The sequence below is a fragment of the Rana temporaria genome, chromosome 4, assembly GCF_905171775.1.
Source record: "Rana temporaria chromosome 4, aRanTem1.1, whole genome shotgun sequence".
NCBI lineage: Eukaryota > Metazoa > Chordata > Amphibia > Anura > Ranidae > Rana > Rana temporaria.
The window spans coordinates 290,559,615-290,586,483 of NC_053492.1; the positions used below are offsets into that span (position 1 = coordinate 290,559,615).

The window sequence follows — 26,869 nt, forward strand, 5'->3', positions numbered from 1 at the left end:
AAGAGGAGGTAACGGAACATAAATTAACATGAGCTAATTAACTAATTAACTAATAATTTACCCAGACTAGGCGACTCTTAGATATGACCTTTCAGAGTAGACGTCACGTCTCCTGCTATACAATACACATTATCATAAGTGTAAACACAGGACACAATAGCAGGGTTAATTGGCACAGAGAATTGACAGATGGCTGGAGGTGAGGTCATTAGCATCTAACAGTATGTGTCCCAACAGTATGAATGAGTCACTCTTACAATTAACCCGTTCAGAATCAACAAACAGTAAATAGTTCTTTACAGATATCCTGGAATATATTGTGGATAATAATTACATAATAATCCCATCTCAGGTAGTCCAAGATATCATTTCTCAGTCATCCTATGCCCCTAGTGGACATAAGATGATTTTAGACATAAGAGGGTCCGGGGATGTCCCGGGTGAGTCTGTCACACCCACTTTTGGGAAAAAAATGTGTTTGTTTTGGGATCGGGTACCTACTTTTGGCAGGTACATGCACAGTGGGTAGCTGGCTGTGAAGCACAAGGAAGTCACAGCTGGCTTTCCACACCAAGATGGGGCATCAGGGACCTGAAGACGAGTGAAGAACTATCCAGGGTGAGGTCAGTGCTGGGTCCCTGGACTAGTAGGTGCATGTTTATTAAAAGTCAGCAGCCACAGTATTTGTAGTTGCTGACTTTAAATTTTTTCCAGAACGAAGTTCCTCTTAAAGGTTTGTTTTACTTTCCACATTAACTTTTGCCTTTTTTGTTTATAATGTAGTGCGTGCTGCCTGTATAATATACATTTAATAATTTCCAACGGCGTTGTGAACATGCCATATTACACGTGTGATATGACATGAGAAGGGGTAAATAAGACAGTCAACTAATTGTTATGTGTTACTCTCGTGCTACCACTCTGTGTGTGGGGTAAAGAATGTATAGTAAGCCTGCCGTCTTCACTTAAATAGCTTATCCTTGACTATTTATAAATAAATTGTTAGAGTAGTGAGGCCTTAACAGTTAACTCAATCTAACCAATATGTGACGTGAATTATTGTGGTAGGTACAACCTAGTTAATCACTCCTAATAGATAAATATCAAAATAAATATATCATTTAAAGAATCTCCAAATTATCAGCAGGTTACTCCATGAAAGTGGTTTTATTACAGGAAAATATGGTATCTTGTAGCTCCGTAAAACTCTTTCCTTTATTCATGTATGTCACTTAGCTCTGAATATCTGGGAATTATTCATTCCCCCCCTTTTTTTTTTTTTTTTACCCCCCTCCTTCCCTCTTCCTAAAAACGTATGCGATTACATGCATATGCCTGTTCCTTGTCCTAGTTTAGAAAAATATATATATTACGGTGATCGTAAAACTATCTGTGCTCTATTTCCATTGAAACTGTATGTAATGACTGCATGGTTTTATATTATTTTTTACCAAAATTGTCTTCTGCTTTCATTGCCTACTAGGTGTGTTATCTACATTGTTGTATGCACTATTATTCACCCAATAAAGACTTCGTGAAAAAAAAAAAAAAAAAAGTGACTTTATTGCATAAACCAATTGAACATTAATGGGTGTAACCTCAAGGCTAAAAGCAATCACTCTGCCCCTAATCATCCAGCGATCGCCACACTCTTCACTCTGTGTTAAATCAGCAGCAATAGAAAATAGGTGTATAAACATCCAACATACATTGTTCTATCTCAAGGACATTCAGCTAAACCTTCTTATCCCAATAACTTCAGATACCATGGGCCAGATCCACAAAAACCTGACGTAACTTAAAAAATCCAATTTAAGTTACACTGCCTTAAAGTTTCTACCTAAGTGCCTGATCCACAAAGCACTTATCTAGAAATTTCAGGCTGTGTAACTAAAATTCCGCCGGCGCAAGGCGTTCCTATTCAAATGGGGCGAGTCCCATTTAAATGAGGCGCGCTCCCGCGCCGGCCGTACTGCGCATGCGCGAAGTTACGTTACGCCGAGTTTTGAGGATCGCGACGGCTTAAAAAAGTTGCGTCGGGGAAAAAAAAAAATGACAGCGGCATGCATTCCTGAGGGAGAACTCCATGCCAATTTTCAAAGAAAAAACCGGCATGGGTTCCCCCCCAGGAGCATACCAGGCCCTTAGGTCTGGCATGGGTTGTAAGGAGACCCCCCCCACGCCGAAAAATTGACGTAGGGGGTCCCCCTACAATCCATACCAGACCCGTATCCAAAGCACGCTACCCGGCCGGCCAGGAATGGGAGTGGGGACGAGCGAGCGTCCCCCCCCCCTCCTGAGCCGTGCCAGGCCGCATGCCCTCAACATGGGGGGGTTGGGTGCTCTGCGGCAGGGGGGCGCACTGCGGGCCCCCCCACCCCAGAGCACCCTGTCCCCATGTTGATGAGGACAGGACCTCTTCCCGACAACCCTTGCCATTGGTTGTCGGGGTCTGCGGGCGGAGGCTTATCGGAATCTGGGAGTCCCCTTTAATAAGGGGGCCCCCAGATACCGGCCCCCCACCCTAAGTGAATGGATATGGGGTACATCGTACCCCTATCCATTCACCTGGAGGCAAAAAGTAAAAGTTAATAAACACACAACACAAGGCTTTTTAAAATATTTTATTATTCTGCTCCGGACGCCCCCCCTGTCTTCGTTATTAGCTCAATTACCAGGGGGGGCTTCTTCTTCCGCTCTCCGGGGGTCTTCTCCGCTCTCCGGGGGGGGTTTCTTCTTCCGCTCTCCGGGGGGGGGCTTCTCCGGACTCCGGGGGGCTTCTTCCATCTTCTCCCCTCTTCCGCTCTTGACTCGGCGAACCCCGGTTCTTCTGCAGCTCTCCGGTGCCTTCTTCTTCAGCGCTGGCTGCCTGCTATGTTTGTGTGTTAGCTCGATTTCAAACAGGCAGCCAGCGCGGTCTTCTGTGACGTCAGGGTCTTCTGGTCTTCTCTTCCTTTCTTCCGATGTTGCCTCGTCGCCTGTTGTCGCTGTAATGATGGAAGCGCGCCTTGCATCCCATTTATATAGGCATCACCGTCCCATCATGCTCCGGTAGGTACCCACGTGGTGGGTGCACGTGGGTAGGCACCCACCACGTGGGTACCTGCCGGAGCATGATGGGACGGTGATGCCTATATAAATGGGATGCAAGGCGCGCTTCCATCATTACAGCGACAACAGGCGACGAGGCAACATCGGAAGAAAGGAAGAGAAGACCCTGACGCCACAGAAGACCGCGCTGGCTGCCTGTTTGAAATCGAGCTAACACACAAACATAGCAGGCAGCCAGCGCTGAAGAAGAAGGCACCGGAGAGCTGCAGAAGAACCGGGGTTCGCCGAGTCAAGAGCGGAAGAGGGGAGAAGATGGAAGAAGCCCCCCGGAGTCCGGAGAAGCCCCCCCCCCGGAGAGCGGAAGAAGAAACCCCCCCCGGAGAGCGGAGAAGACCCCCGGAGAGCGGAAGAAGAAGCCCCCCCTGGTAATTGAGCTAATAACGAAGACAGGGGGGGCGTCCGGAGCAGAATAATAAAATATTTTAAAAAGCCTTGTGTTGTGTGTTTATTAACTTTTACTTTTTGCCTCCAGGTGAATGGATAGGGGTACGATGTACCCCATATCCATTCACTTAGGGTGGGGGGCCGGTATCTGGGGGCCCCCTTATTAAAGGGGACTCCCAGATTCCGATAAGCCTCCGCCCGCAGACCCCGACAACCAATGGCAAGGGTTGTCGGGAAGAGGTCCTGTCCTCATCAACATGGGGACAGGGTGCTCTGGGGTGGGGGGGCCCGCAGTGCGCCCCCCTGCCGCAGAGCACCCAACCCCCCCATGTTGAGGGCATGCGGCCTGGCACGGCTCAGGAGGGGGGGGCGCTCGCTCGTCCCCACTCCCATTCCTGGCCGGCCAGGTAGCGTGCTTTGGATACGGGTCTGGTATGGATTGTAGGGGGACCCCTACGTCGATTTTTCGGCGTAGGGGGGGTCCCCTTACAACCCATACCAGACCTAAGGGCCTGGTATGCTCCTGGGGGGGAACCCATGCCGGTTTTGTTTTTTACAAATTGCCGTGGAGTTCTCCCTCGGGAAAGCATACCAAATGCCGTCGCTGGAATGGGCTTTTACAAGGTGTGACTAGTTTACACTTTGTAGAACCAGCCCTAATTTTACACTTGCAAAATAACACTTACGGCGCAAAAAGGAAGCTAGAAAGCTTTGTGGATCGCCTTAAGTGCTAATTTGCATACTAGCAACGGCATTTCGACTCGAAATGCCCCCAGCGGCGGATGCGGTACTGCATCCTAAGATTCGGCAGTGTAATTCAATTACACATGCCGGATCTTCTGTCTAACTTTGGGAAAAGCCTTTTGAGGATCGTTTCCAAAGTTACACACAGACTGAACAGCAGTTAAGTCGGAGTATCTCTTTTGAGGATCTGGCCCCATATTTCTTTATCCCAGTTTTATTAGAACAAGCTAGGTGAAACTACAAAATAACAGAAATAGACCTCAATAAGTACACCATTGCATACAATACAGCATACATAGCAGAAACGACGATATACAAAACAAGATGAGATAGTAAAAACGTACTTTTTAAGTTTTCTAAGGGGTGATGGCGATAGATAGAGCAAGAAATGTCCTGCTCCCTGCAGTGTCTTCTCAAAGCATGGTGGCTGTTTTTTACCTCCTGTGAAGATTCTACCCAGAATCCCCTGCTTACTAACAACTTCCTTTATAAAACACATACAGTAATTAAATAACAGTACTGAAGCAATATCGAAAAAGAACACTAGATGCACTCCACATATGATTGTCTTATGTAAATTACAAACTTTAAATGTTATTTCAACAACTCAGATACAGGTCATCCGAATATAAGTCTGATGGACAGAACATAAATAATGATCCAAAAACACCTAACACACAAATCGAAACATCAAATTAATGGTGCATGTCCATTGATACAAGTCCTTATATAAAAAGTCATTTCTGTGAGAGAGTGCGCAATATCCCTACAGCCTTAGTGGTGATTATTCATAATATAGGTGATAATCTTGCTCCCAAATTACCTCCGTGCTCTCTAGCTTCTCACCTCAGGTAACTATTAAATCAGCATAGTCTATGGTTCCTTGGACGTGTACTGATTTGTAGTCACCTCTTAGGGTCCTATAGTTGTTTCCGATGATCTGCTCTCACATATGTTGTGTCTCTTTTTTTCTCCCAGGGGATTCCCTCTAATGTCCTCTCAAAGAGGTATATATAAAGGAACAAGATCTCTCGTAGTGTAGTAACTTAGAATGAATTTATCAAACTCATACCATCATACAGTACACTCACATTAAAAAGCTGATTAACAGTGTATATCCACGAGCTCCGAGCTCGTTCCACAATTGCGTCATTTCCGGTATTCCTCCAATCACACCCTATGCGTTACATCACTTTCCCTGACACCTGTACATGACACCCAATTTCTGCTTTAGAAAATTAGCTATCTAATAAGCTATTAATTCTTATATTAAAGCAGTAGTAAATGACTGTAAAACCATTTTAAAAATGGCCCCCCTGCAGTGTTATGCCATACTGTGGGGGGCCATGGCATATTGACACATTATAGCATACTTACCTATCAAAGAGAGCCCTCCAATGTGGCACTGTAGCGAATCCCGAGCACTTCCATGTTCAATGGGGAGCATCCCCTGATGAAGTCACGTGACCGCGATGTAACGTGTAGGGCGGGAGTGAAGGCATACCGGAAGTGCCGCGATTGTGAAACAAGCTTGAAGATGGTGGATATATGCCATTACTCAGCTTTTTAAAGTGAGTGCACGTTATGATGTTATGATTTTGATAAATTCATTCTAAGTTACTACACTATGAGAGCGCTCTTCTTCCTTTATATATACCCCTTTGAGAGGACATTAGAGAGATATTGTCACTAAGGGTGTAGGGATATTTGTGTGTTAGGTGTCAAGCCTTGAGACACAAGTTATTATTTATGCACCAGAATTACCTTTTACATGATGTGGATCATTATTTATATTGCATGTTTTATACACCTATTTTCTATTGCTGCCGATTTAACACAGTATGAAGAGTGTGGCGATCGCTGGATGATTAGGGGCATTGATTGCTTTTAGCCTTGAGGTTACACCCATTAATGTTCAATTGGTTTATGCACTGAAGTCACTTTATGTTTATGTTGATGGTTATCTATTAGGAGTGATTAACTAGGTTTTACCTACCACAAGAGTTTACATCACATTTTGGTTAGACATGCCTTTTTAAGGTGCTTCACCTGTCATTTTTCAAATCGCTTTTTGGCGGCTAGCAGGGTGCTTTTAACCCCCGCTAGCAGCCGAAAAAAAGGGCTAAAAGTGCCCGCAATGCACCACTGCAGCGGTGCTTTGCCGTCGGTTTGGCTGCGCTTTGCCTGTGGTTCGGCGGCTCTGCCTATTGATTTCAATGGGCAGGGGTGCTTTAGGAGCGGTGTATTCACCGCTCCTAAATCGCTGCAAAGCAGGCTTCTGGCAGGACTTATTTTGATGCCCTGCCAGCGCAGCGCCCCAGTGTGAAAGCACACTGGGATTGCAGCTGAGGCTTTTTTCAGGCGCTTTACAGGCGCTATTTTTAGGACTAAAGCGCCCGAAAAACGCCTTCAGTGTGAAAGGGGTCTAACTGTCAGCGCCTCAACTACGCTCTAACAAGACAGTCAACTACTTTTAGGCCTGGTTCACACTGGTACGATTTCAGATGCGATTTGAGATGTCAAAACGCATCTCAAAAATCGGCGGCATTTGCCGGCAATGGCATCGTCCTAATCGGTGTGACGCCGCATCTGCGGCGCTGCACCGATTTCAAAAAGTAGTTCCTGTACTACTTTTAGTGATTTCGGCCCACGATTTACATTGACATCTGTGCAGAAACCTGCACAGATGTCTCTGAAATCGCAGCTGAAATCAGGACTGCCAGCGGGAGTGAAATCGTGCGAGTTCAGCTGAACTTGCACGGCTTCACTCCCGCAGCCCAGTGTGAACCTGGGCTTACATAAAAATGTATTAAGGGATTTTTATTCACACCATGTGCAGTGATCTGTGTTTTTCTACACCTGATTAATGAAGGTGCAGCACATAGAAAATTCACCCCTCTGTGTTATAGAGCAAAGGGGATGGTTTCTGTACTTTTGTTCTGTTTTGGTTGACCTGGTACCAGAGGTTGAGCATGCATTATCAAGCTGTGACAGGAAGTGTGTTACTGGCAAAATCACTAGGTGAAAATAAAGGGGAAAAAAAGCTTTTAAAAGAGAACTAATGCAGTCATCGAATCTAAGGCCTGGTATGCTACAGTATATAACTTGTAATTTTAGATAAACTTTAAGATTTGTCCCAACTAGTATTGAGTCAGAAGGACTGTCCAGGATGGTCTGCCTATTTCTACTGCCTGGGGCATGGGATCCCAGCAGTCAGACTCACTTGGAGCTACCTAGCGCTTTTGTACATGACCATTTGTGCTCTCCTTCTGACTTGCATTTCTAAACAATCTGAAATATTGTTTGAATTTTAAATTGGCTGTCACTTGTGTTTAATGTTGCATTTGTTTTGCTTTTTTCCACTCTATACAAGTCTGTGGGCGGCAATGTGAACTAATGGCAACTGTAAGTTTTATATTTGTCTAAAATATCTAAAATGATGGCATATCAAGTACACGCTATTTAATCCCTGAAAGCATGCTGTGTTTAATGTTTTCCTGAGTGTGACACCCAGGAACACTAGCTCTAAGGGCTCATTTCCATTAATAGTTTTACCACCCCCGTAAGCTGTAAAGGCAGCCAGATCAGGTTGTGCACATGCTGCAGCAAAAATGAAACCCACTGCTCTCGTACTCTGGGGCTCTAGACTGATACTCTATAGATATAGGACTATCACAGTTAGTTCTGGACTAATCCCCATTACGAGGGCTTGCTATAATAGTGCCTTAAAAAGGAGGTACGGGAAAAAAAATTAAAAGCCAGCAGCTACACATACTGCAGCTGCTGGCTTTTATTAAATAGACACTTACCTATCCTGTGGTCCCTCGATGTCGGCAGTAGGGTTCCCGGCGTGAAGCCGAAAGGCTACACTGTGGCCGCCATTGCGGGTAAGGGAACCCGGCAGTGTAGCTATTTGGCGGCCAGGGGAGGAGGAGGAGGGAGCCTTGTGGTGACGTCACTGCCACGTCACGGCTGGACTCCCGGAAGTGAGAAAGGATACCTGTCAAAGACAAGTTGCCAGTCCCCCCCCCCCCCCGAAAGGTGCCCATCGTGGCACCGGAGGGGGGAGGAATCCGATGAGCGGAAGTTCCACTTTAGGGTGGAGCTCCACTTTAACCACTTAACCCCCGGACTATATTGCTGGTCAAAGACCAGAGCACTTTTTTGCGATTCGGCACTGCGTCGCTTTAACTGATAATTGTGCGGTTGTGCGACGTGACTCCCAAACAAAACTGGCGTCCTTTTTTCCCCACAAATAGAGCTTTATTTTGGTGGTATTTGATCACCTCGGTTTTTAGTTTTTGCGCTATAAACAAAAATAGCGACAATTTTGAAAAAAATGAAAATGTTTTACTTTTTGCTATAATAAATATCCCTCAAAAATATATAAAAAACTTTTTTTTCCTCAGTTAAGGCCAATACGTACTCTTCTACATATTTTTCGTAAAAAAAGTGTTTATTGATTGGTTTGCTCAAAAGTTATAGCGTTTACAAAATAGGGGGTATTTTTATGGCATTTTTATCAATATTTTTTTTTTACTAGTAATGGCGGCGATCAGCGATTTTTTTTTCGGTACTGCGACATTATGGCGGACACTTTTGACACATTTTTGGGACCATTGGCATTTTTATAGCGATCAGTACTATAAAAATGCTACTGGCAGTGGAGGGGTTAACACTAGGGGGCAGGGGAAGGGGTTAAGTATGTTCCATGGGTGTGTTCTAACTGTAGGGGGGTGGACTGATATGGGGAAATTACTGGTCTTCTGTTCATACATTGTATGAACAGAAGATCAGCATTTCTCTCCCTGACAGGACCGGGAGCTGTGTGTTTACACACACAGCTCCCGGTCCTTGCTCTGTAACTAGCGATCGCGTGTGCCCGGCGAGGATCGCGCCCACCGGGCACGCGCACGGTAGTCGGGGGCGCGCACCTCCCCTAGTGGCCTGCGAGAGAGCCGACGTATAGCTACGGGCTCTCGCACAGGGGAGCCGACCTGCGGCGGCTGGTCGGCAAGCAGTTAATGAATTATGCTCTGGCTCAGGTATGTGTGTATGAGTGTCTGCAGCTGCTGTCTGTCCGGTATGACAACATTGTCATTTTAAATTCTTGTCATGTTGGATGTGTACGCCTAATTTTTATATAGGTAATTTTCGTATTTCCATAAAGCGGTTTATCAATTATACTAGTTATTCCTCATTGACGATACTCTTGGGGACCCGTAGTCTTCTTTATTATATGCTGTTGGTAATCTAGAGGATCACGCCCCTTCTCCCCTTTTTTTCCTTTCACTATAGGGGCAAGGGTTTTTAGTGTATTTGTATATAATGTAGTGCCCTGCTTCGGTCTCCAGCTGAGGTGAGGTTACAGTGACATTACATTTTTTTTATTTATATAAAAACCTCTGTCACGTTCAGCAGGCAGTACCACTATTGACTCATTCAAGTTGATTGGACTGCTCTTCAACTGCCCTGCACCCGAATGCAATGTGGTAAGGTGGTGCATTCTTAGCAGGGTTAAAACAGGCAGTGAGGTGACTTAACCTCACCTCTGAAAAATGAACAGAGGGGTGGCAAGAGTGCCAAGTTCTTTACCAGCTCACAAACTGAAACAGTGTTTAGGGCTGTCCACCCTCAAGGACTTATTAAAGCAGTAGCAAACTCTCATAACAAAAGATGAAAAATCATGAATATATAACCGTGTATATATAATATTATTCACAGTAGCGCTCTTAAATGTTCACATTGTGTTCAAAGAGAGGGGGAGCAATGCCAGGTTCAAGGGTGCAGATGTTCCTAAGACCCTACGAATAAACTTGATCAAACTATCATTAGGGCCACTGTTCATCATTGCTCTTATTTCCCTCCCATTTGTCAGGTATTTACACATACGTTTAATCAGAACAAAAATTGGTTAGAAGGCATGGAGGTCAGCAATGTGTGTGCTTCAGGGGCTGCATACAGTATACTGCATACTTTTGTTGTCCGAAATTAACATAAGCTGTTGCCTGGGTACTGTGCCACATGAGTGTGGTAATCTGTTCAATGGCATTAGTTAATTTTTTGTAAATAAACCAGCCTATACAATTGACCATGTAGTTGCCATCATCCCTTAAAACTTTGTAATGTGGAAACCTCTAGGGTTGGGATTATGTGGGCAACAAAAAAAATATATATTCAAAAAATTATAAAAAATATATTTTAATACATATGCGTAGAAAAATTACAAAAATTACATGAAATACAAAATTGGTGGAAAGAAAACAAAACATTTACATTGAAAACATATAAATAGACAGATTGACACTATGCCATGTTACAACATGAAATTCACCCCAAAGAGGTGAATTTCTGAAAGATGGACTGATCCGACGCGTTTCCGAAAAAACTTTCAAAGTTTGATCTTCATCAGGGATGTAAAGTGTCTTTACTGTCTGAATAGAGAAAATGTTGATTGAAAAATATATACAATGAAATTATATTCAATATTGTACAAGTTCATACAGATGCAATAAAAAACTCACTTCGTAGTGCCTATGGCTGTGTCTCCATTCTACACCTGAAATAACCTCCACAGTGCTGACCCAAGATCCCCAAGCCGATCCGTAATCCAAATCCACATAAAATCGCCAAACACTATCTCATCAGAGATTGAGACCAAAAAGGTCAAAAAAGGCGTTTAAAAGAGTGAATCTAACAAAGGAAAAAACAATACATAGTAAAAAAGGTCATTCAAAAACTCATGGATGGTGAAAGCAAGTCTGTATTTGTCAAAAGACAAAATAAAGAAATCCCACTTACTTGATGGAAAAGTGGACTAACTCTCAAGATGAAATGTTTTCCATATGGAGAGAAAAAGGTGCCCCAAAGAATATGTAACCTGTGGAGATTATCCAGCATATATACTAAAAAACAGAGGGAAAAGAACAGCACCATTTAGAAGGAATACATCAATTGGGAGAAAATTATCTTTACCATGAGAAAATGGAGAAAAACTTACTAAGTATGTAAACCAAAAGGACTTCCAGCAGCGAGATCCTGGGTGGAAAGCACCTTCTTATGGATGTTGTACAGAGATCAATTAGATGCTCCTTGCAAATGCTGAGGAGGGAGAATGACACCATTCAAACTCCCCGGCGTTCTTATATAGCATGGCTATAACTCTCATTGGTTAAAAAGATACCATGTGACCGCATCAGCTGTATGATGCATCACATGTTAAGTAATGACTGAAAGAAAAATCCCTTAATGATATAGGTGGAGTGTAGAATGTGCCGCCCATACATGGACAACCACTCATAGCAGTACTGCAGATGGGCCGTGCTGGAAGTCTGCACAGCTGATGACACAAACAAGGTGTGCACCGTGCTGAGCAGAAAAATCAGCAGCAATTACAAACAGCTAACAAGGAGCTGTCTTGAGCATTTGCCTAGTAAGCCAATGGTACATAGCAGAAAAAAAAAAAAAAGTGGGCGCTGTGTTTGACAATAGAGAAATTGGTGGACAGAAACACCAAATCCCATTGTGCAGGATAGAAAAATATTCCAGTCAAAAAAAAGATTATTAATACGGGTTTTGCTTATAAATAAACAAAACATGCTTGTTTAAATGTATTGTCTCTATCATGGCTTGTAAAACCAATGAAAAAGCAATTTAAAAAGAAAATATATAATAATAAAGGCAAAAAAACGGAAAGAAAGCGCCTGGCTAGGTACACTGCTGGATGCAGTTCGTGGGTGGTTGACCAAAAGCTATAAAGGGGATTGTGGTCATCTTTTAGAGAAAGAATAGGGGAAATGCCACAAAAAGACACAAATAGCCGGCGGTGCCAGGGAATGACCCCAGTAAAAAGGGGATCAAGAGGGTCTACAGTTTGAGGGTTGCCCAAACAGACACTTCTTACCCTGGCACCGGATGAGAAGGAAAGCGATTGGGACTGGAAAGGAGGGCCTAATCTTGGGGGCAGTGCGGAGGTTCCCGCAGATGATGGGGGACACATGAAAGGGCACTTGAAGTATTGAGCTCATATGCATACAAGAATCATGAACAAATTTCCAAAACAAACAATACAAAATTGTATATATATATATATATATATATATATACATATATATATATATATATATATATATATATATATATATATATATATATATATATATATATATATATATATATGAAATAGATATCTTCCAAAAAATAAATACTGGAGATAAATCTTCATGAGTTACAAAGTAACAAATATAGTAAACCCCATATGATGTAACATTGTAGCTCCTATTGAAAAACAACAAACTATACTGTAAAAAAATCCCAAAAGGAAAGAAAGACAGAGAGAGGTGGAAAAATGGGAGGAGGAAAGCCTAGGGGCCAAAGTTGGAAATTTGGCCCATATATACAATTAAAAAGTCAATAAAGAATTGTCTAAAAATGAAATGAGAAGATGATATTCAATCAGTTTTCCCTGAACTGAATCCCTCCAAGAAGGGTCTAAAACTCTCCATCTCATTGAGTCCTGGGGGGGTGGTTGCCCTAAGACGTCTAATCCAGCGCATTTCCCGCTGGAGCAGGGTCTTGTTCCAATCACCTCCCCTTAGTGGAATATGGATACGCTCCAAAACATAGAAAGAAACCCTTGGTATTCTATAATGGTGGCATTTAGCAACATGTCAACCAAGTGGGAGATATAGATTCCCTATGGTCATACTGTATACATGTTTCTCAACACGTTTCCTTAATTCCTGTCTTGTCTTTCCAATGTAGAACCCTCCACATTGACAGGACATGAGGTAAACAACACCCTGTGTTTTGCAATTTGCATAATGACGGGATTTAGTTAATTTTTTTGTGGGGGGGGGGGGCTGTTTGCATGGGGGCATACAATATTATGCTATTGGGCCCTGTGATTTCTAGTTGCGCACCTGTCTGGTTGGTTTGTAATGTGGACTGCAGTGCAGATCTGTGTTTAACAGGATTGGGCACACTGAGTTTACTACCGCTTTCATCCCTGTTGCCTGGGTGTAACACGGTTGTATCTAGATGGGGCTCCTTGTAAAGGGAGATAAACTGAACCTTCAAGGCCTGATTGGAAATGGTTGCATTAGTTTTGCAGTCTACAGTAAATACCTGTCAGAAAAGCTGTATATGCTTCAACCCTTCCACTCTACCGAAAAGCACATTACATCTGGCGGATGCCATAAAGTCAGTGAAATGCATAATCATTCACCTTTGCTCCTCTGACAAGATCTACATATTAGGCACTGATTGGGTGAGCTGAGGATGTCTTCAGGATGTCTGCAACATATGCTGCAAAAAAGGGAAGCAAGATGTTTGGATAATGTCAAAATGACATGTTAATTTATGGAAATGTATTCTCAACAGGTAATTAACCATCTTGGCTCCCTGTGTCTTTTTATTTTTTTATTTTTTAGCATGTACCTCAGGGACCTTCTCATTGATTATTAAATGTGTGGCTAGACAATAGCAAGTACTATTTTGAAAGGGCAGACAAATAAAAAGCTTCTACATTTCATTAACCTGACATTAATGTAACACTTTAATGAGTATGCACTTTTAGCAGTAAGTATCAAGTCTATGGAGCCTCTTTAGGAGTTAACAGCACTAGCTGATCAATGATGGCTGGAGGGGAACCACAATAAATAGAGCTTATAACATAAGGTACTTAAAACTATTGCTTATTTGTTCTCTCATAATAATCCCAGTGTTTCATTATATATCGGAACAGACTCCAAATCAGTTCTTTCATAACATTGGCCTTTTTTTGTGAAATGAAAGGTTTATACATTTAAATAAAGCAGTGTTTTTTATCAGCTGTTCCACACAGTGTGCATATATATTCAGCGGGTCTGAACAGAAATAGCTTCAGCACATTTAGAAAAGCCTTGATCCTGTAATTAGTTTATAAGCCAATAATGTATAATAATATTCATCTCATACCCAAGCCTGGTACCAAAGTCATATTGTATCTGGCAAATCACAGATCAGCTACAAACGTTAGTGACATCAAAAGAAATGAGTATTAATACAGCTTTCCAGTGAGCAAAATATGTGAAGCATAAAGAGCATTTTTAGGCATGTTCAGTTTTCAGTCAACTTATGCTATGCAGCAAACACTGCAGCTGGTATAAAGTCAAAAAGTCCTCTAAGGTTACTATTATCTGAGTTTTGCGTAATCCACTGTAGCAAGATTTCATGGCGCTCCTTACATTTGGGATAGGTGTGCCTCCTTCCTGAGGCGATGCGTACCATTTTTCAATTGCAGACTGCTTTATCAAGACTTGCAGTGGTTTGTTAGATAATACATGTCATGAAATACGTACTGGTAAGCACAATGCTTCCCAGATCACCAGTACATGACATTTAGCCTAGGTTCACACTGAGTGCGGGAATGGTGCGTGTTAGGCTGAACTCCCACCATTTCATTCCCGCATGTCAGTCCCAATTTCGGTGGCGATTTCAGAGACATCTGTCTGTGTTTCTGCACAGATGTCAATGGAAATCGCACCCCAAAATCGCAAAAAGTCGTACAGAAACTACTTTTTTAAATCATTAGGACGGTGCCATTGCCGCTGATTTGACATGTCAAATTGCACCAATGTGAACCAGGGCTAAGGGGTAGATTTAAAAAAGCTGGTGCACTCAGAATCTGGGACAGCTGTGCATGGTAGCCAATCAGCTTCTAACCTCAGCTTGTTCAGTTAAGGTCCTTTTACACATACGGACAGTATGTCCGTATTTCATCCATCCATTTTTGGATGAAATACGGACATACATTAATCCCTATGGGATAGCAGGTGAACATCCGTGACACCCGATCTCATCAATCCCCGCTATGGTCCGATTCTGCAGACGGAGGAAAATCCTATTTTTCCATCTGTCTGCAGAGAAGATCGGGTGAACACAGACAGACGATCTGTGTTCATCCGATCCCCCCCATAGGGGAGAGCGGAGATCTGACAGTGTACAGGGACCTGTCATCTGCCGGCTCAGCAGGGTTCAACGGAGCGATCCCCACTGAGCAAGCAGATGAGACATCTACGGATCCTCGCGGGATCCGTACATGTGAAAGGGGCCTTAAACTTTGTCAATAAAACCTGGCTAATTGGTTTTCTATGCAGAAGTGAGCCTGATTTTGCATTCTCCAGCTTTAGTAAATAAATCCCAAAGTGTAAAATTCTAAGCCCTTCAGGTCTAGGGGCCCATTGACACTATTGCACTGAGATACCACACCTTATGTTAAGACAGCCCAATTATTTTCCTACTGTAACACACATAAAAACGTGCAAGTGGAAGTGTTGTTGGTGCGCTGCAACGTGCATCTGTTTGCAAAGTGGGTAAGGATGCCTTTGATTTTGAATGGCACTGCAACACAAAAACATGCATAACACACATTACTGTGAATTGCAGCACAATAGCATGAATGGGTCCTTAAACGGAACATACTTAGAGCCAGGGCAGTGACAAAAGCCATAGCGGCTCATGCAGCTGCTATGGACCCTAAGGGGGTCCCTTTAGGGAGGCTATTTATGAAAACAAAACTTTTGAGTATATGTGGTTTGATGTCAGACTTCAGAATGACCCTTGTCACTAGAGATGAGCTTGGGCAGCGTTTGATACTGGCACAGTGGAATTGGGTTCCCAAGGGTTTACACAAAAGTTTTTTCTCAGTGCTCCACACTATGTTGGTAATGTCAAAAAGAGGTAGGCACCATGCTTCATGTCTTCTGGTGCTGCCCAGGTATCACAGGCTTTTGGAAACAAGTTTCACAGGTCATCCTGAAGCTGACGGATATCCAGATGCCAGATGATCCAGCGGCATTTCTCCTCCATCTAAATCTAATGTCAGTGAAACGCTACAAACAATCCCTTCTAATACACCTTCTGATTGCAGCCAAATCTTGTAAATCAACCTACTGGGAACAAACTAAACCTACTCCAATTAGCCTATGGTTATCCAAGGTCAACAAACTCTAAATTATGAAAGAGTTAATGGTAGCAGCTAACGCTGAAGAGGAACAAGTTTGTAAAACTTGGTTCTATTGGACTATATTTACTTATTCAACAAAGTATCTTGCCCTAATGCATGAGACCTAATAGTGGATATTCAAATCTTAATCTTCTGCTATCCCAATACAGATCTCCCATGGGTCTTCACGCAGCCACTTCCCTCCTCTTTTCTAACCTCCCCCAACCCCTTTTTTTTCTGATCTTTGTTCCATGTTAGCCAGGTCTTCTATAATTAGTTACGACCAACTGTAAATACTTCAGGTTCGGGAACCTATTAAGCAGGCTATAAGCTTGTTTGTTGTAACCTATTATTCACCTTCATAGACATTTTATAGCGTATAATCAATGCTGCAGTGATGCACACGCATACATTGTACTTTCGGAATATTGTATACACAGTCAGTTCATCTGTGTTTTTTCTGTTATCGTATGTACTGACTTTGTATACTTCTGTATGACTGTACTTTTGAAATTAAAAGTCTGATGCCCCGTACACACGATCAGTTTTCCTGTTGGAAAAAGTCTGATGAGAGCTTTTGGTCGGGAATCCTGACCATTCGTATGTTCCATCAGACTTTTTCCAACGGAAAAGCTGCTGGAAAAAGATAGAGAGCAGGATCTCTTTTTTCCGTAAGGAAAAAAAATGATTGGAATTTCTGTTCGTGTGTACAAATCCCAATGTGCAAAATTCCGACGCATGCTCAGAAGCATAGAACTTAAGTCACCGGTCAACAGTTCAAATTTTTGTGTGACCGTGTGTATGCAAGGCAGGCTTGAGCGTAATTCCGTCGGAAAAAACATCAGGTTTTTTTTTCCCGAAGGGAAAACCGCACATGTTTATGGGGCAATATAGTTTTGTAACACCACATACCGCATTATCGAAAATTCCAAGCTTGCTAACTAAATGATTTACATTTTTTGTGTTGCATTAAAAGACGCTGTCTCCACTGTATGTTTTTTTTTTTTTTATTATTGATACTTGTCACCCATGACAGTGTCCAATTTCTTATGACTGTCTTAAGAGTAGATTGACTACTAGCCCTAAATATTTCCAGAATCTATAAACAGAAATTTACCACTAATAGACTGCAATAGGATTTGCCAATAAGTTTGAGTTTGAAACTGGTTATACACACTTCTAGACTATTATATTATTTATTAGAATAAGTATTATTCATTATTTACACATACAGTGTATTTATGAAGCTAATCTCTATTTTTCTGGTATGCGTGTGCATTGTATACAGCGGTGCAGTAAGATGCTATTCATGTTTCTGGCTGTTTAAATGACTTGGTGTCCTTGCTGATGGATAGAATTGTACCCTGAACAAGAACATTGAAAGTTTAACTGTCAGAAACATAAATATGATGACCTTTGTTCTCGCATGTCATTATTATGCTGGCACCAACAATACTACTAAGCCAATTACTAGTTTTCCAAGGCTATGATTTCCCACATGCTTTTTCCTCATTAGGCATATACTCTATGAGGTTCAACGAACCAGGAATGGAGCTGAGAAATACTGGTATAAATGGTTGAACTTTTGGTTTGTTAAAGGAATACAAACAGATTCGTGGGTGTCCAGTATATGAAAGGTTTATAGTAGATAAACACTTCTAATTACCGGGAATCACAGTTTGTTTTCCTTCTATGTATGTGTTTATATGCCTGCACGAATCACATCAGACAGTTCTTTCACTACTGAGGCAATGCAACACATGTATTGCACAGCTATTTTATACATAAGGTGCCATAAATTGGAAGTAAGTCATACCGACTGGAGTTCAGATCCTCAGGGTCTATTCACACCTTTGAATTGTTTTACATTTGTTTCAATATGTTTGTGATATTTATATGTCAATCACTGTATGCAAATTGCTCTTGAAAGTAGATAAAAATTACAGCAAGCAGCTTAGACATACAAAAGCTTCAAACTAAAATGCTTAACTGTGAACTATTCATTATGACAGTCAGACATACTGCACTGAAGGGTCGTTTAGCTTTTTTTCTTTTTCAAGCAGATTAGGTAGTTGGTGTATATTGGTGGCTAAGTGGTTAGCACTCCTGCAGCTCTAGGCCCTGTGTTCAAATTGACTTGGAATACTATCTGCATAGGTCTGTGTACCAAATACATACTGGTAGATTAACTGACTCCCTCCTAAATTGCTCCTAGTGTTATGCTAGCCATGACTCTATTTGTGGCCTGTTCTGCTAACTTGGCAGCAATTTGAGCCTTGGGGTCTGTTGACTCCACCAGCCTAAAAAAAACTTTGATTGCAAAATCAAAGAAGCTAAGTGAAAAGGGTTCTGGGGGTATACAGAGAAATCTACCCATGTATGGCTAGTCTTAGAGGAAGTAAACTTGTGTAAAAAAAAAACTGCAAGACAAAGGCATAATGAGCTACTATGCATAGCATAGTAGCTCATTATGAATTACTTACCTTAGATCAAACCCACCGAAGCTGTCCTTGTCTCCCCCTCTGGCCGTTAGACATCTCTCCCAGGGGTTTTGTCTGGGTTTCACGGCTCCGGCGCTGTGATTGGCCTGAGCCGCGATGACGGCACGCGAGAGATGTCGGTAACGGCGCGCAGACTGATGCAGCGGCACATAGGTGCCATTGCGTCAGTCTGCTCTAGTGCGCATGTGCCATGCAGGGGATATCTCCTAAACCGTGCAGGTTTAGGAGATATCCTGGTAAGCTACAGTAATATAGGCTTACCTGTAGCATAAAGTTTAAAAATAGGGTTTACAACCACTTTAAGCTGGCTATTGATGGATTGAAATTTGTCTGGTTTAGCAGGAACTGCACTCAATTTGATCCATCTGTGTCCATTCCTGTTTGATAGAAGTCAATTTAATGATTGACTTGTGTTGAACGGGACTATTGGAAAATATTTCTTTATTTAGAACCTGCAGCCAACTGGCTGCAGAGCAGATCAATGTATTCTGACTGCAAAGGAGTCCCTGCTGTCAGAATACAATAACGCAGCGGGGAGGGTTCCTTCATCCACCTTGCTTTTGTGGATGGGGCAATATGTTTGTTTTAGTTTTTCTTATGAAATAAAGCGACCCATCTATGGGCAGCCTAAAGCCTCATCCACACAATGAGAAAACCGGATGGAAAATCCCACTTTGGACGCCATCATACGATATTCTGATAGTTAGGACACAGCTTTCATCCGTTTTTTTCCAAAGGGACAAACCCCAAAAAAATTCTCGTACGATACCAGATCGTAGGATTTTCATTTAATTAGTATAGTTTTCATCCGAAAATACAATATAAATATGTTACATCACTTCCAAATTTGTTCTCTGTCTAACGATAATTTGTTTTACTATAGAAAACCTATTTACAATCGATATGGAGACTAGCATGCAAAAAAAACATTCTTCCATTAATCTCATTGTGTGTACTAGGCTTAAAGCGGGGGTTCACCCTTAGAAGGCACTTTTCCCCCTTAGATTCCTGCTCGTTATTACTAGGGGAATCGGCTATTTATTTAAAAATAGGTGCAGTACTTACCCGTTTACGAGACGCATCCTCTCCGTCGCTTCCGAGTATGGGCTTCGGGAATGGGCGTTCCTTCTTGATTGACAGGTTTCCGAGAGGCTTCCGACGGTCGCATCCATCGCGTCACGATTTTCCGAAAGAAGCCGAACGTCGGTGCGCAGGCGCAGTATAGAGCCGCACCGACGTTCGGCTTCTTTCGGCTACGAGTGACGCGATGGATGCGACCGTCGGAAGCCTCTCGGAAGACTGTCAATCAAGAAGGAACGCCCGCTCCCGAAGACCATACCCGGAAGCGACGGAAGAAGATGCAGCTCGAAAACGGGTAAGTACTGCACCTATTTTAATACAAATAGCCGATTCCCCTAGACCGAACGAGCAGGAATCTAGGGGAAGAAAAAAATTTTTTTTAGAAATGGGTGAACTCCCGCTTTAAGTATGGTCGTGGCATTGATTGTGAACTCTCTTGGAGGACTGATGCATTGGGGTTGATTTACTAAAGGCAAATACACTGTGCACTGCATGTGCACTTGTCCAGAGCTTAGTAAATAAGGTAAAACTTCACTTTGCAAAGAATACTCAATCCCATGCAAGGAAAATTAAAAACAGTATTTTTGCTTGCACATGATTGGATTATAGAAACCAACAGAGCTTCCCCTCAGATCTAGAGCAAATGCACAGTATATTTGCCTTTAGTAAATCACCCTCTATGTGTAATGTGTCATTGCTGTATAAAAAATAGAAATAAATAAAGCTAATGTGATTTCACTGTTTGGTTAGACAGTTTTTTTCTGAATTCCAACTGTCGTGGTTGTGTGAAATGAAGATTTGCTGAAATATGAATAGGGGAATCTAATTTCATCAACAATTTGCTAACAGAATATGATCATTTGCTTGGTGAAACAGAATTATAAAATGGGGAAGCAACAAAATAACTTGGTAATCAAGTATGACCTAAAGTTAAACACTTGACTGATTTACTAAAGGCAAATAGGCTGTTTCGTTTGCAAGGCGATTTTTCTTAGTTTCATTAACCCCTTCCCGACCGCCGCATGTACATATACGTCGGCAGAATGGCACGTACAGGCACATTGGCGTACCTGTACGTCCCTGCCTAGACGTGGGTGGGGGGTCCGATCGGGACCCCCCCCGCGACTTGCGACGGTCGGGTCCCCTCGGGGAGCGATCCGGTATGACGGCGCGGCTATTTGTTTATAGTTGCGATCGCTCCCCGGAGCTGAAGAACGGGGAGAGCTGTATGTAAACACGGCTTCCCCGTGCTTCACTATGGCGCTGCATCGATCGAGTGATCCCCTTTATAGGGGAGACTCGATCGATGACGTCATTCCTACAGCCACACCCCCCTACAGTTGTAAAAACACACACTAAGGGAACACTAACTCCTACAGCGCCCCCATGTGGTTAACTCCCTAACTGCAACTGTCATTTTCACAGTAAACAATGCAATTTAAATGCATTTTTTGCTGTGAAAATGACAATGGTTCCAAAAATGTGTCAAAATTGTCCGAAGTGTCCGCCATAATGTCGCAGTTACGAAAAAAATTGCTGATCGCCGCCATTAGTAGTAAAAAAAAAAAAATTATAAAAATGCAATAAAACTATCCCCTATTTTGTAAACGCTATAAATTTTGCGCAAACCAATCGATAAACGCTTATTGCGATTTTTTTTTACCAAAAATAGGTAGAAGAATATGTATCGGCCTAAACTGAGGGAAAAAAAAAAATTATATATGTTTTTGGGGGATATTTATTATAGCAAAAAGTAAAAAATATTGCATTTTTTTCAAAATTGTCGCTCTATTTTTTTTTATAGCGCAAAAAATAAAAACCGCAGAGGTGATCAAATACCACCAAAAGAAAGCTCTATTTGTGGGGAAAAAAGGACGCCAATTTTGTTTGGGAGCCACGTCGCACGACCGCGCAATTGTCTGTTAAAGCGACGCAGTCCCGAACTGTAAAAACACCTTGGGTCTTTAGGCAGCATTATGGTCCGGTCCTTAAGTGGTTAAGGTAGTAAAAATTCACTTTGCGACAGTAAAAAAAAAAAATCGTTTTCCCTAATTAGATGATGGCAGTCAGCAGAGCTTAACCTAATTCACTAAAGCCGGTCGTAGACGGTTCAAATCTCAGCAGGTTCAGCAGGGACTAGCCGCGATTCGAACCATGTATCGATAGGCCGATTGTACCCAAGTCGATTCATTGATTGACTTGGGTACAAACTAGCATGTTGGATTTTTAGGATGCAAATACTATATTCGCTAGCAATAATCACTGTGTTCCCAGCCAGGAAAGCTACTGCTGTTAGAACACAATCATTTTGTGGGAGGGATTCCCCCATCACTGACTGTGGTGATACGGTATAGGAACGATTTTCTTTCCACGGGTCGCAGGAGAGAAAATTATATCATCTCTGGCCTGCCTCAGATAAGGGAATTTGTTTTGGTGTTTTTTAGTATATCAACTCTAAAATATCATCCTTCACAACAGTAAAAAAAAGTGGATTAGAGGCCCCCAATGGGAAAAGTAAGATTTAATCAATATCTCAATGTACACAACAACAACTTCCAAAATTTTTAAATAATGAATTTTATTGAACATTTGTTTAGCTCATTACATGAAAGGTTAATAATATAACTTAGATTACAAAATCTTCAGTTTTACTCAAATTAGTTGATGCAAAAATAAATACACCCCACAACAAAAACTACTACATCTTGTATTTTGTATGACCTCCATGATTTGTAAGGACAGCACAAAGTCGGCTAGGCATGAAATGAAAAAGTTGGTGACATATTGCAACATCTATCTTTTTCTCTTCTTCAAGAACGACCTCTTTTAAAATCTAGATGCTGGATGTGATGTTTAACCACTTAAGCCCCGGACCATTTTGCATCTAAATGCCCAGGCCAGGTTTTGCAATTCGGCACTGCGTCGCTTTAACAGACAATTAAGCGGTCGTGCGACGTGGCTCCCAAACAAAATTGGCGTCCTTTTTTCCCCACAAATAGAGCTTTCTGGTGGTATTTGATCACCTCTGCGGTTTTTATTTTTTGCGCTATAAACAAAAATAGAGCGACAATTTTGAAAAAAATGCAATATTTTTTACTTTTTGCTATAATAAATATCCCCCAAAAACATATATATATATAAAAAAAAAATCCTCAGTTTAGGCCGATACGTATTCTTCTACCTATTTTTGGTAAAAAAAATCGCAATAAGCATTTATCGATTGGTTTGCGCAAAATTTATAGCGTTTACAAAATAGAGGATAGTTTTATTGCATTTTTATTAATTTTTTTTTTTTTTACTACTAATGGCGGCAATCAGTGATTTTTTTCGAGACTGCGACATTATGGCGGACACTTCGGACAATTTTGACACATTTTTGGGGCCATTGTCATTTTCACAGCAAAAAATGCATTTAAATTGCATTTTTTATTGTGAAAATGACAGTTGCAGTTTGGCAGTTAACCACAGGGGGCGCTGTAGGAGTTAGGGTTCACCTAGTGTGTGTTTACAACTGTAGGGGGGTGTGGCTGTAGGACTGACGTCATCGATCGAGTCTCCTTATAAAAGGGATCACTCGATCGGTACGCCGCCACAGTGAAGCACAGGGAAGCCGTGTTTACATACAGCTCTCCCCGTTCTTCAGCTCCGGGGAGCGATCGCGACGGAGCGGCTATAAACGAATAGCCGCGCCGTCGTCCCGGATCGCTCCCCGCGGGTATCCGACCGCCGCAGATATAGAGCAGTGCATCTGTGAATTCATGATACCATCAATGATATGCAGCTCCCCGACACCAGTAGCACTCATGCAGCCCCACAGAAGGACACTGCCACCAGTTCCACTGTAGGCACCATGTATTTTTCATTTTTCTTTGTACTCCTCACCTTTGCGACGCCATACAGTTTTGAAGCCATCCATTCCAAAAACATTTATCTTGGTCTCATCACTCCCGAGTCCCAGTAGTCTTTTTTTATATTTTAGCATGGGCCCTGGCAAAATCTTGGCAGGCTTTTTTGTGCATTGGCTTTAAGAGAGGCTTTGTTCGTGGACGACACCCATGCATGCTATTCCTCTGCAGTGTCCGCCATATTGTCTCACGAGAAACATTCATCCCAGTTTGGCTTTCTACTTCTTTCGCTAACTACAGTGAACTTGCATAGCGATTTTCTTCAACCCTGCTCATCAGAAGACGCTCCTGTCAAGATGTTTACTTCCGTGGACAGCCTGGGTGTCTGTGTGAGGTGGTTGCAGTTCCATCTCTGTTAGTTTTTTGTATTGCTTTTGCTACTGTATTCTGACTGATAAGTAAAGCTTTGCTGATCTTGTAGTCCTTACCTTTCTTATGTAAAGAAATGATTTTCTTTCTCAGGCCTTGTGATATTTCTCTTCCATGTGGTGCCATTGCTGACAGCATGAAATGGGAAGGGTTTTTATAATCAACTGTCTGAATGTCACCTACCCAATTTAGCTGATGGATGAACAAGGGGCACTACTGTATAGGACACTTTCTTGACTCCCCCCCCCCCTACCTCATACTTTGTACAGAATTTGGAGATGCTCCTCTCTGATGCACTTCAAAAAGAAAAAGCCCCAACCTCCCAGTTCGAACACAGTTTGAAAATAGATGCACACAGGAGCCTTCTCAGTGTGGCTGCATCTCCATGTTGTACAAATTATTTGTTTCCCACTCATCAGAACATTCCTATCAACTAGCTTGGGAGAGGGACTTGGGCATGGCCCCTGAGGTAGAGGTTTTGCAAACCTGGACCACACTTATCCACACGGGCATTATAAATTGCCCTGATTGAGGCAGGATATAAAGTGTATCTCCAGAACGCTTCTCTAAAATGTACCTGTGTCGCCCTCTTGCTTCAGGGGTTGTGGTCAGACGGGCTCGGCTCTCTACACATGGTGGGCTTGCCCTAAAGTTTGCTGTTTTTGGATTCGGGTTCATTCCTTAAGATATTCAGTTATCTTGGTCAACATTACTAAAATAGCCAGAGAAACATGCAGACTTTAGTTTATTATATGTTTCTAGCAGCCAAAATCCCTATAGCTACTGCATGGAAAAGCCCAGAGATTGACTTGGCTTTAACCCCCCTGACGGTAAACCCGAGCGCGACTCGGGTCTGGTTTTTTATGTTACTATCGGTTAGTCCGAGTCGCGCTCGGGATGAATGTGCAGAGAGCGCAGCGGTGTTCCTTACCTTGTCCAGGCGATCCAGCGATGATCTATCATTGCTGTGATCGCCGCCGAGACACACACCGCGCCGTCCATCGCTCATCTGACTTCCTGGTTCCGTTCCCATGCACCGCAATGGTGCATGGGAACGGAACTGGGAGGGAAATTCAAATGTTGCACCAACACAAACACATAAAAAGGTGGTGATACAATGTAATCTGAGAGGATTACACTGTATCACTTTGAAAACTGACACAGTGCCCTTTCATTGCCCCTTGCCATTGTCATTGCTGACATATAAAACCTTATAAACCATATAAAAAATGGCATCAAAAAAGCGCTGTCCTCCAAATGCGCTTTTGGACCAGCTGAGCGACAGCGATAGCGGCAGCGACACGGAGTTGCTCGCAGATCAGAGCGACAGTGAATCATATGGAGATTTATCATCTGGATCTGACACTGACACTGATATAGAAAGTGACGCCGCAGATGATCCCGCACCTGACCTGAGTGATGTGCGCACTTGGTGCCCTATAGACAGTGATGCGGACCAGACAGCGCCCCCGAGGTTCCGATTTACTGGATCTCCTGGGATGAAGGTAAATTTGGAGGCCGACAACCCTATGGCGTATTTGAAACTCTTTTTATCTGAGGAGGTCATTTTACAAATTGTGACGGAGACCAATCGCTACCACGATCAGCAATCTGCTACGCTGCGTGGCAGATTTTCCAGGTCCAGAAAATGGGAACCGGTCACCGAGGAGGACATTTGGAATTTTTTGGGACTCATCATCCTTCAGGGGGTGGTGGGCAAACCGCTCCAGAAGTGGTACTGGACCACCAATAAGATGCTGGCCACTCCGTTTTTTGGCACTGTGATGTCCGAGTATCGCTTTTTACTAATAATGAAAAACCTGCACTTCGCCAACAACGAAGAATTTGACGAGGCCACACATCCTGCGCCAAAGCTGAAAAAAATCTGGGAGGTGTGCCAGATGATTGTTGCCAACTTTCAGCGGACCTATGTGCCAGAAAGGGACGTAAGTGTGGACGAAAGTCTGATGGCCTACAAGGGACGCCTGAGTTGGATCCAATATATTGCGTCCAAAAGAGCGCGCTTTGGGATAAAATTTTACATGCTATGTGAATCATCCACCGGCTATATATGGAATTCGGTAATTTACACCGGGAAAGGTACCAAATTCAATCCCAGGTACAGCCGCTATGGGATGGCCACGTCTTCTGTCCTGTCACTGCTGGACCCATTGCTGAACCAGGGATACTGCGTGACAACAGACAATTTTTACACGTCACCAGAACTTTATGAGGTTTTGCTCCTCAATAAAACGGACGGGTATGGTACCGTGAGGCCAAACCGGCGTGACATGCCATCTACGTTTGGCAAGAAAAAAATAAAAAAAGGAGAGATGGTTGCCTTTCAAAAGGGCAAAATGATGGCAATGCGCTGGCGAGACAAAAAGGACGTGTGTCTCATGAGCACCGTGCACAGCACCTCCACTGCCATGGTCCGCACAAAATACGGAAACGAAGTGCTGAAACCACAAGTCGTGATCGACTATAACCACACAATGGGAGGTGTCGACCGAGCCGATCAGGCAATGACTTTTTACCCGGCGATGCGAAAACAACAAAAGAAGTACTATAAAAAGATTTTTAGGCATCTCCTTGAACAATGTCTTTGGAACGCCTATATCCTTTACAAAAAAAACACGAACATACCTCTTGTTCATTCGGACTTTATTTGGAAGTTGGCTGAGCAGATCTTTATCAATCACCCGACGGCATCAGTGTCTGCTAACAGACACGGACGACGCTCTGTTGACGTTGGGAATCCAGAGCGCCTGACAGGTCGTCATTTTTTG

The 26,869-nt window shown here is 42.7% G+C and overlaps 1 protein-coding gene and 1 long non-coding RNA gene across 4 annotated transcripts in view; one reads left to right on the plus strand and one right to left on the minus strand.

The window, feature by feature from the left end:
- The window catches only part of AKAP7 (A-kinase anchoring protein 7), a 331,984-nt gene that overhangs the window by 263,539 nt on the left and 41,576 nt on the right, over window positions 1-26,869 (plus strand). The window lies entirely within an intron of this gene.
- On the minus strand, window positions 10,481-11,707 carry LOC120937315. Its single transcript, XR_005748704.1, has 4 exons — window positions 11,240-11,707; window positions 11,041-11,144; window positions 10,764-10,932; window positions 10,481-10,673 (listed from the first exon to the last, which is right to left on the minus strand). It is a non-coding gene; the product is annotated as an uncharacterized LOC120937315 (long non-coding RNA).